General features: G+C 34.1%; 1 long non-coding RNA gene across 4 annotated transcripts in view; it reads left to right on the top strand.

Moving 5' to 3' along the window:
* Positions 1-4,068, top strand: part of LOC107634404 — a 6,568-nt gene extending 2,500 nt beyond the window's left edge. The window contains exons 2-4 of one of the 4 annotated variants that reach the window (XR_002359279.1): positions 159-232; positions 1,619-1,740; positions 1,882-4,068. This is a non-coding gene — a long non-coding RNA (uncharacterized LOC107634404). Of the gene's footprint in view, positions 1-50; positions 233-1,246; positions 1,741-1,881 lie in introns of those variants that run through there. The other 3 variants (XR_001618884.2, XR_002359278.1, XR_002359277.1) reach the window with 3 other exon arrangements.

Raw genomic sequence — 8,745 nt, 5'->3', positions numbered from 1 at the left:
GGCAAATATATATATTTATATAGAATTATTACTTTATTTTTAAAGTTAGTGGGGGCAAGTGCCCCCCTCCTTGGAGCATGGGTCCGTCCTTGAAAATGAAGAATTCACCCTGTTCCACACTTAATTTATGTAGCTTATTGAAGAGATTCATCTAACAGGTATGGATATTGTATCTTGCAAGATTGGGGGCTTGCTACCATACCATCTTCCTATAAAATTTTCATCACAATAGGTATGTGTGTGCTTGTTGTTTGGTCTTATATGAGTTTAGTTTTGGCTGCTAATATACATGCGTATGTTAATTAGATGTAGATCTTCTTTCAAAGTGTTACAATTATCCATAATTCCAACTAATAGATTAATTATTTTGATATTATTATACTCATTCAACTATCTGTAATATGTAAAATTGTTGATTAATCAAACATTTTGGCAGATTCGCTCTAACTTACTTTTGATTTTAACTCTGAATAAACGTGAGTTTATATATCTTATTTTTAGTGTTTTGATGAGTTTTGTTTTTTCAAAACTTCTAAGAAAGAATATAGATAAAAAAAAAATTTAAGAATTTTGTCTAGTTAGTTCTCCTTTATTAGACGCAAGTTTCAATTTATCTAAGCAAACCTGATGGAACCGCTAAATCTTCACTACTATGCCCAATTAATCTAATGTGATATAGAGGAACTTAATTTTAGGTTTCAGCCTTATATAATGGTAATGAAGGCATATATTATTAGTTGTCTTGATGCTTTATATATTTTCTAGGATTCTTTAAATTTTTTATATGTATAAATTAAAGTTTCCAAACGCTAAGTGATCTTTTGTTTGCACATATATACTATCTATGTAGTTTTCTATAATAATAGACTCATTTTTCAACACTTTCAGGTTGTAAAAAACAAGTTCTTAACATAGCTAACTTGTAAAAGTTTATTTGGCAGCAGAGACTGCAAATGAATAAGGCTGAGGTAGGGAAAAGAGATTGTTAAAATTATGAGCATTAAATAATTTTATTGGCAAAAATATTTAAAAAAGATAGAGAATTTATTTGGGTGAATTTCTATGAAAAAAATTCTTTTTTTAAGTGATTTATTTTTTAAAAGATCTTTTACAAAAATAAAAATAATTTTATGTTTAGATATCTCATATAAAAATATCTTTTTATTTAGCAATTATGTTTGGATACAACAATATAAAAGTATTTTTTTGTTTATTTATTATGTTAAAAAAAATCCTTTTTGTTAATGGCACCCAAACAAACACAGATTATTATTGAAAAAATAGCTATTATGATGTACACTCATCTCTACATTTTTAGCAAGAAAACACCTAGACTAGTGCTACTTCTCTATGATGTTGGGATAGCTTTTTCTGTAAGTTGATATGAAATTTTTTGTTTTAATGTATTACTAAGGGCTATGGGAAGCAAGTGGCCTACTGTGTGCTTCTGCAATTTACTTACCTGCTTTTTTTATATCTGTGTTTATTGATTTTTATTCACTTCAAAGACTCTTTACCACCATATATCATGTTGAGACAGTGTTTTATTTATTTAGTGTGCCTTGATCTTTGGTTTATCGTGTGTTTGCTCATATTTTTGTTTATTGCAAACAAAAAGGTACTTTTTATGTTGCTGGCAGTTTTGGTTGCCTTAGGAGAACTGTCTTAGATGAGAGGCTAAAATACGACGAGTTCTCTACTGCAGTATTGATTAGAACCTTGTTTCACCAAAATTTTCAGGTCTCTAAAATTCATACTATATCCTATTTATCTTTATGTTTTCTCATCCTAGTGATTAAGTTATAAAGACTTCGGTACATTTTTTCTGCTTCACATTTATATTTCTTTCTTTGAGTGATGTTGTTTGGTTCATTTGTGTAGGCTGGGATTAGTGACTTCCAGAAGACAATTCATCTATTGGTTTCTTTGAAGGTTATAGAGAAGTGGTATTACTTAAGAACATTAAGAGTCTGTATGCTTGTGGAGGTGTGAATTTGTAATATTGTGTCTATATATGTATCATGTATTATATTATGCACCTTATTTTAAGTGTGAAATTTATTAGGAAGAAATTTTCTTTGATGCAATTATTGAGATTTTCTATTGGAATACTTCGTGGCTAGTTTGTTCGAGCAAAATTGTATTTTGAGAGTTGAGATTGAACAAGATTTGTAATAAGATTTGTTATTATGAATGTAATAAAATGCTTCATTATTGGTAGTATAGCTAACCCTGGTTAATATGTAGGTGGTTAATAGACTTGGTTAAGTGTGTATTAGGTGTCTTAACTTGTACATACATAACCTCAGCTTTGTGTTGTGTATAAGTGAATACATTTTTAATAACACTCATGATTATTCTTTCTTCTCTAAGAAACCCTTTCTTCTCTGCATACCATTTTGCATTCTGCGTTTAGCCCATTCTTGCTTTCTTGCCCCTTTAGTGTATGCTTCGCCCTCCGATTCTTGGCCTTTAGATATCCAACATGGTATTTAAAGCCAAGTTTCTGACCTTTCTCCTTCCCTGAATTCTTTCCCCAATTTTTTTTCTTTACCATGGAAATCTCTCTTTCTGATTCAATAAACAAAAGGCATTTTCCCCAATTACTGATAAACTCAATGGAAACAACTATTCCACATGGCGCTATCAAGCTTTATTGACAATTCAGTCTTAGCATGGAGTATCATCTCTTAGCATCCAAGATTCTTGAACAATTTATCTCTGATGCAACCAAGAAGTCTACAACAAAATCTGATTCCTTCAAAACATGGAAGCTCTAAGATCTGACACTTTCTACCTGGATTGTGGCTTCTATGACCACTCCCTTCCAAAACAGAGTCATTGGCTCCACGTGGTTCTATGAAATTTGGGAAAAAATAGATACATACTTCATTGCTATTGCCAATTCCAGAATTCAAACTCTCAAATTGCAATTGAAATCTACCAAGAAGATTGCTTCTACATCAGAATATCTTGCACAAATTAAAAAGATTGTGGATTCCCTCTTTGCAATAGGATATGTAGTACCTGATGATGATCATCTTTAGGCAATACTTGATGGTCTCTTTGAAAAATACTAACTTTACATTGGTTCAGTCATGTCAAAATTAGGTTCCTATCAAGTAGTAGATGTAGAATCCTATATCTCAACCTTTGAAAACAACATTGCCTATAGCTAATCCTGCTCAATACTCTATGTCATTCAATGATGGAAGAGGTGGATTTTCTTGTCTTGGATGTGGTGGCCGGAATACAAGAGGAGGAGGCAAGTTTGGTTATGCTAACCACAATGCCAACTCTGTGGTCGAGTTGTATAATATGGAGTTGTTAACTTGTTATCACCTATTTGATACTTCTTTTACTCCACAATCCAACAATTATTCTTCTCAGTTTTATATTCCATATGGAAACTCCCAATCACCTCTTCCACCACCCACATTTCATTAGCCTCGTGCCTATATCTCCACTCCACCATCCATTAGTGAAACTACTTGGCCCCTGATTCAAGTGCTAGCCAACATATCACCAATGATGCTTCTAACTTGTTAATTTCATCCTCAACCTAACCTAATTCAGATCAATTATTTGTCAGAAATGGTATAGGTATCAGTATCACAAAATCATGTTCTACTATCTTAACTGACTCTCACACTAATTTTGCTTTTAGTTTGAATAACTTGCTCTTTGTTCCTGAAATAACACAATCTTATGAGTGTATCTAAATTTGCCGTAGACAATACTTTTTTGAATTTTGGCCTAACTTTGTTGTGATTTGTGACCAGGCTACCCAGGAGCATCTTCTCCAAGGTGTAACTAAGAATGGAATCTACTCCTTTGATCATCTTTATGTGCCTATAATTCTTCACTCCAACACATATGATCTGCATTCATCTACTCCTGCTAAAAGTCATAGCATTAGTGTTATAGCTCAAGTTAACAATGTTTACCCCTTTAATTCTTGCAAATTTAATTTTCTCTATATTTAGAGATAATAATGCTACTATTTTCTCTTGTAATAAGACATCAAATGTTGAATTGTGGCACAAAATATTGGCCACTGTGCAATAAATACCGTGCTTTATGTCTTAAAAAATTGCTCTATTCATATTCCTATCAATATTCAATCAACCAATGTGCGTGAAGTTTGTTCTATGTCAAAGATGTATAGATTGCATTTTTCTAACACTGATTCTACTTATAATGAACCTCTTTGATGCTTGGCATCTTTAGTGAATTTTAAATATTTTTTTAAGTAGTTTTTTTTACATTTAATACGAGGTTTTTATGTTTTTTCATAGCTAATCATATACTTGGAGTTGTTTTAGAATTATTATGCATTCAGGGTTATTCTTTAAAGAAATAAGGTGAAGAGAAGCAAACAAAAAAGACACAAAGTGAACTCCCAAGAAAAAAAGGAGAAATTGGTGCCTAACTTCAAAGATTTGAAGTCCAGCGACAGCATTAACAACAAAGGCTGGCGCCCAACGCCAAAAAGAGGGTGCCTAGTGCCTTCGACGAAACCAACAAGACTGGCGCCTAACTTGGGAATGTGGCGCCTAGCACCAAGAAATTTCACTACATGGGCACCTAACGCCCATGCCTGCGCCCAACACTAAAAATTCTTCACTCCCAGGAGTCCAAAATGCATTGGCATCTAGCACCAATTGTCCAAGTCCAACACCTTGATAGAGCAAACAAGGTGGTGCTCACCTTTAGGAAGTGGCGCAAGCACCCATGCTTCCAAAGTCCAACTTCAAGGATTGGTGCCCAACTTCAGCCATCCAAGTCCAGCGCCAGGCCCAAACTCTCTTCCAGAACACATTGGTTCGGCTCAAACTCTTCTAAAGATTCAAGATTTGAATGATTAGTTATTGTTAGCTTTTTCTAGAAAGATAAGATTTGGTTTTAGTTTAAATTTGAATTAATGTTTTAGTTATCTTATTCTTTGAGAAAGATAAGATTAAATTTAGTTTGAATTTGAAAATTAGGATACGATTTAAAATATAAATAAGTGGAGTTCATTAGTTTTAGTTTATTTTTCTCTTTATCACGAGTCACTAATCCTCTTTTGTTAGGGTTAAGAGTTCTCTTTGATTTTCATGAATTGGTAATTTGATTGTTTATTTTATTTTGATTAATGCATTGATACTTTTTCACGAATTGAGTTTTGTTCTTCATCTTAATGGTTAGAAGTATTGAAAAATATTCTAATTCTATTTTGGATCTCTTTATTCTCTTGGGAAAGTTATATCGGGATTAGCTTAAAACTTTTTCTTATAATTTTTCAAACTGACTAGGGATAGCTTTTGAAAAGTTGTGCGACGTTAAATTGAAATCGCGCTTAACCTCTTTTTATTAATTGTTTGACCAAAAAATTAGCAAATAAGATAAAGAGAAATTAAATTGCCAAGGAGTTGGAGTTTGATTATATATGATTTGTCGGGAAATTATTTTGCATGAATCAAAGTAAATAAACATGAACGTTACCTTTTCTACAAATTAATCATCTCCGAAACCTTAAGATCTCATTCCACTATTTATTTCTCTAACTATTTCATAAGCATTCATTCACACCAAACATTATACTTTACTGTTAGTATTTCACATCCTTTCTCCTACAAAGGTTCGGTTGGTCTAATTAAAAGATTCGATTAGAAGTTTCTTGCTCAATTCTTTAATTTTTGTGGGAACGATATCCATTCACCGTGCTATTACTTGAAGTGTTTGGTGCACTTACCAAGATTAGTGCCATCAAGTTTTGGCCTATCAAGTTTTTGGCGCCGTTGCTAAGAATCAACTGAGATTGACAATACATATTTGGTTTAATCACTAAATTAGATGTTTGTTTTAAATTTCTTTTTATTTTTCTTTTCTTTTACTTCTTTATTTCACAATGTGCATTTTATTTCTTTTGTGTTTTTATGTAAGGGAACGATGGAGTTGAACACCATGAATACAATCATAGCACTAAACAAATTTATGTTTTAACAAATTTCCTTACTCACATAACAAATGGAACAAAAGCAGGTTTCAACCATTGGAACACAAGTTGTTACGTGTGACTTGTGTGGAGAAGCACACAAGAATGAAAGGTGTGAGCTATTCAAAGAAGTCCAGACATCCACTGAGCAATTAAATTACATGGAATATAACATCCTAATTTTTCGTAACTAAACAATGTTTTAATTTTTTCAGTAATTAGTTTTATTTTGACGAATCGTTTTTGAATTCTGCAACAAAATAAATGAAAATATAATTTTATTATTATGTTATTTATTTATTTTATGTGCTAATTATGTTACTAATGTTATTTATATTAGTAACTTATATATATTTATCCTGATATGGATTATTATTTGTGTTTTAAAACATTTACTTTAGTAATCATCATTATCGTTAAGCAGACATGAAATAGGTCATTTTGGATGAACAAATAGAGATAAAGCTGAGAGAGAGAAGAGAGAAATTGTGAACCTCTACGAACCTTCGGCGTTTGATTTCTTGAGCTCCGTAACTTCGATAAAAAATCTAATTCGATTAAAGTTTTCATATCTTCCTCCTCTTCACGTTGACGTCAACTTTTGTTCGAGAAAAATTGACGGTGAAGCTCTCCCCCAAGCTTGTATGGTTCCGCCAAGGTGAGAAAAAAGTGGAGTAGACAATTTTTGACATTTTTTCTTCAACTGTTCGGTCAGAAACCTTTCTTGGAGCTTCGGTTGTTATGACTGATGTATGGAGGTAGGGTTTGGTAATTTTATAATAATTAAATATAAATTTGACAAATGAATGCTTGTTGATTGATTATTGTTTGAGATTGATTGAATTTGTGTTGAATTTCAGTTGAATTATTGTTGTTTCTTTGAATTTGTGGTTCGGCCATGTGAGAACAGCTCAGCTGGCGTATTATTGATGATTTTTGGGGCTGTTGTGATGTGAAATATTGAGAAAAATTGATGAGGTTTGATGGCCGTGAGATTAAATTAGAAGCTGTGAAAAATCGGTAAGCGAAAAGCCTGAAAACAGATATAAAAATCAAATATATATTTTGAAAAAGTCACAAGAAAGGACTTCCCAGTTCTTACCCCCTTACCTTCCTCTTCCGTTGGAGACAGGAATCCTATTCTATGAGTTAGACCCATACATATATGAGAACCCAGTACATCACAGTTTCTATGTAGTAGCGGCTGAGCCTCGAGTACGACTGTATGTGTTGAGTGACCATCCCTTCCAGCATTCAATCGATACTCCTTTCTTTAATCCTGACGCCCGCTACGAGTTTCCTTTATCTTGGCTTCATCCGGCCGCTTCATGATGAGCGGATAATTTATACGCTTTTTGGCATTGTTTTTAGGTAGTTTTTAATATGTTTTAGTTACTTTTTATTATATTTTTATTAGTTTTTATACAAAAATCACATTTCTAGACTTTACTATGAGTTTGTGTGTTTTTCTATAATTTCAGGTATTTTCTGGCTGAAATTGAGGGACCTGAGCAAAAATCTGATTCATAGGCTGAGAAAGGACTGCAGATGCTGTTGAATTCTAACCCTCCTGCACTCGAAGTGGATTTTCTGGAGATACAGAAGCCCAATTGGCACGCTCTCAAATGCGTTGGAAAGTAGACATCTTGGGCTTTCCATCAATGTATAATAGTCCATACTTTCTCCGAGACTTGATGGCCCAAACTGGCGTTTAAACACCAGCCAAAGACCCTTTTCTGGCGTAAAATGCCAGAACTGGCACCAGAACTGGAGTTAAACGCCCAAACTGGCATCCAAGCTGGCGTTTAACTCCAGAAAAGGCCTATGCACGTGTAAAGCTCAATGCTCAACCCAAGCACACACCAAGTGGGCCCCGGAAGTAGATTTCTGCATTCTCTGCACTTAGTTACTCATTTTCTGTAAATCTAAGTTACTAGTTTAGTATAAAAACTACTTTTAGAGATTCATTTTGGTAACTCATGACATTTTACATCTCATATTGTATCTTCTACAGTATGAGTCTTTAAACCCCATAGGTGGGGGTGAGGAGCTCTGCTGTGTCTCAATGGATTAATGTAATTACTATTGTTTTCTTTTCGATCACGCTTGATTCTATTCTAAGAAACTCACTCGTACTTCAATGTAAAGAATATGATGATCCATGACACTCATCATCATTCTCAACTTTATGAACGTGTGCTTGACAACCACTCCCATTCTATCTGAGCTCAACGTAGTCACTGGGCGACAGCTTGAGTGCGTATCTCTTGGGTCTCTGATCCATGGATTTGACTTGCCTCTCCTGACAATAGAGCATTCGAATCCGTGAGATTAGAACCTTGTGGTAGAGGCTAGAACCAATTGGCAGCATTCCTGAGATCCAAAAAGTCTAAACCTTGTCTGTGGTATTCCGAGTAGGATCTGGGATGGGATGACTGTGACGAGTTTCAAACTCACGAATGTTGGGCGCAGTGACAGTGTGCAAAAGGATAGAGAGATCCTATTCCGACACAAGTGAGAACTGACAGATGATTAGCCATGCGGTAGCTGTGCCTGGTATTTTTCATCCGAGACGAGAGATCCGACAGTTGATTAGCCGTACAGAAATCGTACCTAGACCATTTTCACTGAGAGGACGGATGGTAGCCATTGACAACGGTGATCCACCAACATATAGCTTGCCATGGAAGGAAGCCATGCGTGTTTGGAGAAGAAGACAGTAGGAAAGCAGAGATTCAGACGACAGAGCATCTCCGGAACCTCAA

This window comes from Arachis ipaensis, chromosome B03 (assembly GCF_000816755.2).
Source record: "Arachis ipaensis cultivar K30076 chromosome B03, Araip1.1, whole genome shotgun sequence".
NCBI classification, from domain to species: Eukaryota; Viridiplantae; Streptophyta; class Magnoliopsida; order Fabales; family Fabaceae; genus Arachis; species Arachis ipaensis.
This window is presented reverse-complemented; position numbering and strand designations above follow the sequence as displayed.